The 9,627-nt window shown below is 42.8% G+C and overlaps 1 long non-coding RNA gene across 1 annotated transcript; it reads right to left on the bottom strand.

Annotated features, from left to right (window-relative positions):
• Window positions 1-744: 744 nt before the first annotated feature.
• On the bottom strand, window positions 745-1,603 carry LOC124194552. The gene is made up of 3 exons (XR_006874914.1): window positions 1,391-1,603; window positions 1,154-1,270; window positions 745-955 (listed from the first exon to the last, which is right to left on the bottom strand). It is a non-coding gene; the product is annotated as an uncharacterized LOC124194552 (long non-coding RNA).
• Window positions 1,604-9,627: the final 8,024 nt, after the last annotated feature.

The raw sequence follows: 9,627 nt of genomic DNA, 5'->3' as shown, positions 1-9,627 counted from the left end.
CAAATAAAAGCTCGACGGGGTTTATCTTCTACTTTGCCATTTCTAAGAGAAAATTTGCCGTGAAAGGACAATGAGAAAAAAACCAAATAAATAAATACAAATGGGGGATGATCATCACCTGTGGGTAATATTTTCCCTCCGTCGGATATCAATAAGAATGGTCGAATATATATAAATCCGGTCAAATTCGCGACTCTAATCCGAAAATGCCGTATAATATACAAACAACATTCCCCCCTTCTAGTTTTAGAAATTGTTTAGATATCCCGCCAGCGTCCAGCAATCTCCAAGTGGTCGAGTACACGACAATCCTTTTTCGCCCTTGTATTTTCTTTGATTTGCAACGTTTGATTTTCGTTGACTGCCAAAGTGTTGAACGACCGCAATCTACCACCTCGATCAATCTTTTTCCTACGCAAAAGTCTGGCCAAGTCTCTACCAGGAAGTGCCGGTGTGGCGGCAAGACCCTCTTGTTCATTTCAAAAATTCTGTTCAAGTGTTTCAAGTTCAAATGTTTTCTGAATTTGATTATTTACCCATAGACAAAGTTACGAGGTACAAAAACAGGCCTGATCTGCACTGGTTCTTCGCACTGTGAGCAATTTAATGAACCCTGACTGAGAAAAACAAGAAGGGCAAAGAAAAACAGTTTCAGCCAACTGTATATGGCCTAGGAATAATCGTACTCCATACTTCGCAACGATTATAATCAACGCCACCAAAAACTGTCAAAAAGAAAAAATAGGGATGAATTTTTCCTACCTTTATGCCTGGGAAATACAGCCAGGCATCCACAGGTGCTCCATCCACAGAAGGATCCACCGGGAAGGGACTTGGGTAAACGGGAGTCCTCGTGAATACACCCACATTCACATGGGCGTACACGAGGACATTGGAATGGCAGTCGGCATGGGCAGACACTGGAAGTTTCTCCAATTACAGGGAATGCTGTTATCTAAAAAATTTAAACAATAAGTTACGAAGTGTGTTTACAGAAACAAAAACAAGCAAGGAAAATTTGAAATTGAGATAGTGGGTAAACCAGGGGTTAACCTAATTGTTAATTAACAGGAGAATTGAAGGTTTCCATGAAATATACTGCACCTGTGTAAGTCATGCATCATGGGTTAATAAAAGTAACGGAAAATATTACCTTAGTGATGATACTGTGATTGTTGCTGACGTCAGGAGGTCATCAGTCAAATCATATGACTGGAGGTCCAGCACAAGCAAAACTTTGCTGATACGATGGTTGGCTCAAGTCTGAAATCTGAACAGAAGAAAAGGTTACATATAGTGCAAACAAACTGCCATAGATAATGCTAGTCTGGAAGTAACAACTCGTCAATTAAAGCTCCCACAGTCATCCCATTTTTATTTTGAGAATTACCCGCCAAAATAGCATGGAGTATTGAAGAGTATGGAAAACTGCGACACCAAAGTTGACATAACTGACCACATTTTCGTAATTTTATTTTCGAGCATCCACATCCAAAAAAGTGATCGTTCCGTTTTATTTATACCATGGTTTTTCTATGAAATCTTAGTCTCTTTTTCGAAACTTGTACGTATCATCATGCTTTCATACTTGTAAACGAAAACGAAGCAGACGACACTAATCGTCCATTTAGCAATACTTAAGATATCGATTAGAATTTATTAAAAATCGACCCCCCAAATCCAATCCGCCAAAAAGGATAAAAGCGGTTTTTCTCCCCCTTCGCTCATACATCCGCTGAACGGATCGGGATTATATCCACATCCAATTTTTCGTTTTAATAACTTTGATTAACCCCACCCACCACAGACAAGATAAAAGTTAAAGTTTACACGAAACCCTTAAAAATCGTCTGAAAAAATATAAGAAGACGTGTCAGTCTTTGTCAACGTTTGTCGACAAATGTTGAACCGAGTCACACACACCGCTGGTGGGTGGATGATGACCCGCGCCAATGCCAACGCCCACTTCACTATCTGACTGGTATACATAACGAAGAGCTGATTAGGATATCTAGACGAATCAAAAAAGAATAAGAAGAGCTCTCGTAGCCGCATCCGAGTGAATAAAAGACGAAACAAAAAGGAATTGAAAATATACATAATCCAAAGAGGAGGATAGCGAGAGAGACTGGCGGCGCGCCCTCTTCAAAAGTGGCACCACCAGCAGCCGCTGGTGATGAACTGGTTCGACTGATCTCCGGTGCGGATGGTCGTTGAGTACGCGCTGCTGCTGCTGGTCTGTGCCAATGTTGAATATCAAAGAGGTGACGGAAAAGCTCTTGGACTAGCCCGACTAAGCAAATCAATTCAGTTCGACCCCCCTCCATCACCTCATCTAGTCCATAACGCCACATATGCAAATCTGGGCCGGAGAAATGTCTTTATAGTGAAAGATGCACACACGGAAGGGGGGAATCGAGTGTGTACTACTACCGTATGGGAGGATAAAAAAAGGGGGGGGGGGGACGGCGTCGACGACGTCGCATTTGAAGAGTTGCGAAGCTGCTGGAAGCCACTTCAACACGTCGCTGCGAGCGAAGCGAATAGAACATTGAGACTTATTTGGTGGGGATATGGCAGACGGAAACAGGAAGGAAATTGGGGAAAATGTCGAAATAGTTTAGCGCTCTTGTTATTGTTTGTTGCCCAGTCGCTTTTTCTTTGGGGGGTATATACACACTTATAATATTCCACGGCTTTTTTTCTATGTGCATTCTTTTTTTTTATAATGTACGCGGATTGTATACAATGTTGGATCTATACGGCGTAAATGGTACCCCGTGTGTGTTTTTCCGGCGAATTCTTCGTCGCCTAAACCCTTTGGGCTCTTTTCCGACCGATACGACGCACACACACACACACACAAACACCGCGTAATAACGAGAGCCTATTGAGAGTCAAAGCGTAGGGAGTGACAAAAGGAGACCGAGAGAATAGGAGAGAATAAAACCGGCGGTCTCGTTCGTGATGGCGGCTTGATTGAATCAATTGATAGCGAATGTAACCAACAGCCAGAAAAGAAGAAGAAGAAGAAACCGCCGAGCTTCTTCTTCTTCTTCCTCCACACCCGCTTTTATACCCGGTTATATTCTCCTCTATAGCTCTGTGCTGTGTTTATAATATTATATAACTAAATAAATATACAAGAAAACGATCGTTTTCTCAGATCTTTTCATCAGATTTCTTTTTTAATTATTATTCCTGGAGCTGTGAGAAAGCGAAAAATCATTTGCTGCGGGACTCGAGTGATTTTTTTAATAAGCCACTTTTGCCTTGTTTAGTGTGTGTGTGTGTGTTTGCCTATGTATACCCCCGGCATCCTGACCTCTTGTGCTGTTGGTTATCGTCTATAGCGCTGATGTGGCTGCTGGTCGGCGCGGGCTAATGAATCACCAGAACTAATTGGCTATTCGATTGGATATGCGGGCGCCTCTGACGATGAAAAGAGAGTCGCCGGTAGCCGAGAATTGCAGATGTATATAGCGCCTTTAACCTCATCATCATCATCTGACGGTGGAAGTTGATATTTATAGTCAGTCTATCTCATATAAGCGACGACGATGATGCGCGTTATTTCTTTGAAGAGAGAATCAACGAGCTCAAAATGATCGTGAAAAGCGACTGTACTATCTGTTTCGTAGAAAAATCGCCATCTTGTAATATTTTTGGGTTGTTGTTGTCGTGGAAATATCCGCCCATTCTAATAAATAAAAACCACGAACGCTTCAGTGATGATGGTATTCGGAACAGTCGACATTGGCAACGGCCGCGGTATCCATTTTATCGTGCGAACAAGTTTCATGTAGCCTGGCCAAGCTGGCAATAACATTGGCGCACGGCTGTGTTTGCAAACGTACGTGTTTTTCCACACGCCGGGAACGACATTTTCGGAAAACCCAGCAACTGCATTTGTTATAAATTTAAAAAAAAGAAACCCCGGGGCAGAACCTGTTTGAATTAGATCTAAATATCTAAAAAATATAATCGTACACAAAATACCCCGGCTGTGGCGTAATACATAATGAACGGCCAGCGGAATTGCCTCGCGTGCCGCCGCCACCACCTTTTCTTGTAGACAATTCATTTATACAACGAAACCAAAAAATCTCAAAAATGAAATCGGTTTGCCCGCGCTCTCGGAGCGGAAACAAATTGTTACATCGGGGTCTAATATATTTTATATGTATGTGTACCGGTACTAGACTCTCTACTCTGGCATTTAAGTTTTCCACGGTTGTTGCTGTTATATAGCTCTAGCCGCCGTCTGCCGATTTCTCCAAATCTAATAAACACATCACATCGTCGCGGGCGCGCGGTCATTGATTTTCGAACCGGGACTCTTTGCGTGTGTCGTCGCACTAATGAGAGAACGCATCCAGCAGCGTCGTGCCACCATCAGCAGACTCGGCTCTCGCTTTATTATGTGTGTCTTTTTTTTTTTGCGGTTGTGTAAGCTGCTTTTCTATACACACAATAATAATAATCACACTCGCCCTCGGAAATCATTCATCAAGTTGGCGAGCTTTTATTGAACGTTATTGTGACGTCAATCCTTTGAGCGGCCGTCTTGATTCTTACTCCCAGGATATTCACAGAAAAACACACACCCGCACGGCAGATACGATTCAGTTTTACCTATGGTATTTTTCTTGTTTTAACGGGTAGGCCTCCAAAAATGTTTATGTCCTTTTTTTATTAAATTTTATTTTTTTGGGTCGACAAATGAGACGAAATTGCGCGGCATTCCAAGTGAATTGCAGCAGCCAGATGGATATGCCGTACACAATTGTACATCCGAGAAGTGAACATGAAAACGCTATCACTTCACCACCCACCCACCCAACCACCCTCCCCAACCCCCAACATCATCTCCCTATAAAAAAAGAAAGAAAAGAAAAGAAAAAAACAAAAAATAATAATCATAACAATAAAAATGCATTTAAAAAGAAAAGAAAAGAAAGAAACTCACAAATTGAGAGAAAAGCATTAGCGGTCGTGCTCGGAGAACTAACTAATAGACGGCCTCGAGCGGATATTCCGAATGATTACGACACGCGGTGGTTTTTAAAGATGTACACACACACACACACATACGTACACACAGCACACACACACGTACACGTATAGAGAGAGAGCTACTAATGCGCGACTGAAATGGTTCTCACCTGGGCCACATCGTCGTGTTAAAAAAATAAAAGGACACAGAGAAAAAAGATAAAAACTTGCCACGGTAGTGGCACAGGTAACACAGCTCATCGCGATATATAGCGCTGGAGGAATGTTTGTGTTATAGGACAAGAAGAAAGAGAAAGAAAGAAATAAAGGTTTTTTCTTTTTCTTTTTTCTTTCGATTTTATTTTTATTTCATTTTATTTTATTTGGCGCTCGCAGGGGGGTCGCTGCATGGAGAGGAGGAAGATGAGGCTCTATCGCACACCTGTTCTCGCTTCTTTAGCGCCGCGCACGGTTGTTGCGTATACACATCTACACACACACACACACACACATGTACATATATATATATATATCTATGTGTGTGTGTGTGTTGTATATATCTGCGCTTGGGCCGGGACACGACGACTTTCAAGGCGCTCAGGGGGCTCCGCTTTGAGGGCCGTCACCGCCTCAGCGGGAAACGGGCAGGAGAAATATGGCGGCGACCAAATGGTCGCAGCCCTGCAGTGAGTGTCGACTTGGGCACACCGACAGCCACACAGCACAACCATCACCAGGATATGCTGTGCTGCGTTAAAAAAAAGAAAAATATCAAAATTGAACCCCAAAAAATAAGGAAAAAAACGCTTAAAATAAAATGTAATAACGCCAGCAAAATGTCTAATGATGATTCCAATATGAATGTCAACCGTTTCGGTTCTAGGTCAAATGAGCTTTTCCTTGCCTATTAAATAATACACGTAAAAAAAACGTTTTGATTGAGTAAAACTCATCGCTCAAACCACCAGGCAACTCTCTCAGTTCCACAAATTTACTCGCCGAAAAATGAGTTGTTGGAAATTATTTTCGGCGTGATGATTAATTGAACACACCCAGTCTCAAGTTCAAAAGATTTTCGACTGGGTCCGACATGCTGTGTGTGTGCACTTGTGGGTAGATTGTAAGGGGAGAGCGGCCAAATGGCACGTAATGGCATTTGTTCTCTCCGCTTATTCTCGTGCTGTGTGCTTCGATTATTATTCACGTTTCAATTGCGAGTGACGTCTCGTCTCGTTTTTCTCTTTCGGGAAGCTGCGCGTTGCTCATTAAACTACGGCGCGCGGGACCCAATTAAATTGGCGTTTCCTGTCTCTCTCTATTCTCTAGCTTCTATTTAGTATTTTATGCAGGCGCGCTTGAGGGTCACAACTGCATATAACAAACGCGGCGGTTATTTTGTTCTCTCATTTCTGTCCGATTCATCACAACTTTTGTGCCAGGCAGATGGTTTTAATTGACAACCATTTATATATGTAGCGACATTAGACACGACAGCGGGGAGCGAGAAAGAATGAGAGAGCCTAACGAATGGACGGGACTAATAGTCACACACTGTACTATTATGCGGTTAACGTCTGTAGTTTGTTGTAGAATATTCGTTCTGCGTTTTATCCCCTTAATGGAAATGAGCAGAGCTGCTCGCACGGTTAACGTTTGGCTAAATTATTACGTGTGGATGATCAACTACTGCAATTCAAAACACTTGAACTGGGCGGGTATTTGCTTACACAACGTGCATTACACATTTGTGTCTCTGAGCTGTCGACTGACTCTGTACTGTACATATATATAAATACAATATTGCCACTTTTGTTTCCCGCTGGTCAACTCGGCAATTTATTATTACATTTCCCCTTTTTTGTTTTTTTATTTATTTTTCTTTCTTGTAATTCTTTTTGTTGTTGTTGTTTTATTCTTTCGCCTTGTGGGGAATGAACAGCTGCGCCCGCCCTTTTTTTGCGCTGGAAATAACAACTGGGAAAAGGAAAAACCTTTGGCGGTTTGTTTATTCGCCGATCGAGAGAGCCCAACACACACACACAGCAGTCAGAAAGAAATAATCAAAACAGGAACGCGGTTATTTTTTCTACATCCCTTTTTCTTTTTTAGTTTTCAAACGACATGACGAACAGAAGGGGGCGACTGGGCGGTGGGGGTCGAACTGTGAAATTAAATCAAGCAAAAGGGCCCCTGTTTATTTCTAATCTTTGAGTTGAACAATACAACCCCCCACCAAAAAACACACACAACAAATTGTGTTTCTTCTGTAAATATATTCCTCCCCGGGAATGGGGAGGAATACAACGGCTCTCATCCAAACTCCCACTCGATTATCGAACCGAATGATGCGGGTGGTGTGTGTGTGGGAGGGATTGATGGGCGGGCGGGAGCGTGTCCCCCCCTCCCCACTTGTATTTGAGATCTTGTGTGTAGATTAACATGTCGAATGCGGGGGCTGTTTGTTGGCTTACACTCTCAAAAAGTCGAGCACAATCATAATAAACGTATCTGTCCGTTTTAATAAATAACATGTTGGATAAGGACGGACCTGGCCGTGATGTCCTACAAAAACCTCGGCCGTTTTTTTTTTTTATTTTGTCACAAATTTTGGTTATATCTCGGCCGATAATCAATGCGGCAATGCCCACCTCTTCAGCTTTGGAAAGAGACGGACACTCATCTGTCGATAAAGCGCAAACACCCCCGCCGGGCAGATTGATTCCGCTCCGCGATACACACACACACAGTCCGTGTTTTTCATTTTGTGGAATAAACTGATTCATCATCGCATGTACTGGGAGAATTGGACAATCCTATCTCATCTGCCCTTGATTATTCCCTGCGGGTGAGGGGATACAACAGCAGCAGTCTTACATTTATAGAACCCCCCTCAAAAAATAGACAATCAAATGTTTGTGTTTATCGGATCTAACTGAGATTGACCGTTTTGGTAATCTAGAACTCAAACGTTATATTGATGTTTCTATACTAGACAAATACACATCCAAGTGGGGCTCTCATTGCTCAAATGTTTTTGAAAAAATAATAATCAAACTTGGATATTATATCGGCCCATTGTCGTGATTTACCCACAGCAGCAGCAGCCAGAAGCCGATGTGCGGGGTGGTTGAGAGTTAGACATTGTTCGACATCTCTCTAATACACATTTATAGCTTTGTATAAACCAAGTGGGTAAAGCCTCATCATCAAAAGCTCAACTGTTCTCCGTGTGTGTGTGGATAGGCAACTGCTGCTGGTTGGGCGCGTTCAAGAGGGCTGCTTGGTTGAGCGCAGCAGCACAAAGGTCGGCGTGTTTTGGAGCAAAAGGAAAATCAGATGAAGAGAGAAAAAGCCTGTCGTCTCTTCTTCTTGTGCCCCCCCCCCCCCACTCCTCACGCCATGTTGGTCACACAATGGCAGCGACGTTGGATATACAACAGCACAAAGACGCCAAAAGAAGAAGAAGAGAGCCAACCACACACACAAAAAAAGCTGCTTCTTCTTCTTCTTCAAGGCAAAAAAATACATCTATCTAGATATATATATTCATAATATAAATATATGCTCAAGGGCTACCAGCATTGGCATCTTGATGCCGGGGCGACTCGTGCTCACCACCGTCCCTCGCCTGCATCATGTCTATACAACCCAGCCAAAGAGAAGTAAAAAAAAGAGGCTTGCCTATGCAGAAATGGGGCTGATCTGTCGTCTTCCCTTTTTATCCTTTGTGGCTTCGAGTTGCCTTCGAGTCGAGGGCCCTCCAATGCTGGCGCAACGTTGACAACAATAGATCTCGTGCTTTGACAACATAACAGAGCCCATCGGTCGCGTGAAACGTTTCTGTTTTCGTCTCTTTTCTTTTTATTTAGGCCCCACACTATTAGATGAAATGGGGGAGGAGCTCTACACCCTAAACTATCAGGATGAACGTTACAGGCCTAGTGATCAAGACAAATATTGGTTTGGGAACGCTAGAAATTCCAGGCAATATAGAAACTCAATGGGAGAAAAAACAAATCGACAACAGCAACAAAGAATAACGGGTTGAATATCAAAGCCACGACACAAAGGAAAGAACTTTTGCGTATAGGGAATATATAGAGATTCCACCACTCGGCGAGTCTGACACAATACAATAACAACAACATCTTTCATCCCTTTTTCTTTCTTGTGTCATATTTTTAATTCCTCGAGAGTTTGTGTGTGTGCTCCTGGTGCTTCTTCTTCTCCAGCAGCAGCAGCAGCAGGAGCGGAATAATCTGAACAACACAATGGACCAATTGAGCGAGCGATTCCTACATTGCGCAGTGTGGCACCCACCACTCGAGTGAAAAAAGAAAAAACTCTCCATTGATGTTCGCACAGAGAGACGTCTGTGCGTCAATCTATTCGCTCTGCTGTATCGCGATGAACAACACACTCCAATGTCCTGCCATCATCAACAGACGGCGAGCTCAAAAACACTCGCGTCGGTACCTCTTTTCTTATAGACATTTCTCTTTTGTGCCCCGGTTGTTTTTCCTTCGTCAAGCCCTTTTTACCTTCAGGTTTCGATTGGCAGACAGACGAGTCTATTATACATTAGCTTGTGTATCTTTCTTTGATTTACGGTCAAAGGGTTTTTTTCTTTTT

This window comes from Daphnia pulex, chromosome 5, assembly GCF_021134715.1.
Source record: "Daphnia pulex isolate KAP4 chromosome 5, ASM2113471v1".
Lineage (NCBI taxonomy): Eukaryota > Metazoa > Arthropoda > Branchiopoda > Diplostraca > Daphniidae > Daphnia > Daphnia pulex.
The sequence above is the reverse complement of the archived record's forward strand: the minus strand, read 5'-3'. Positions and strand labels throughout refer to the sequence as shown.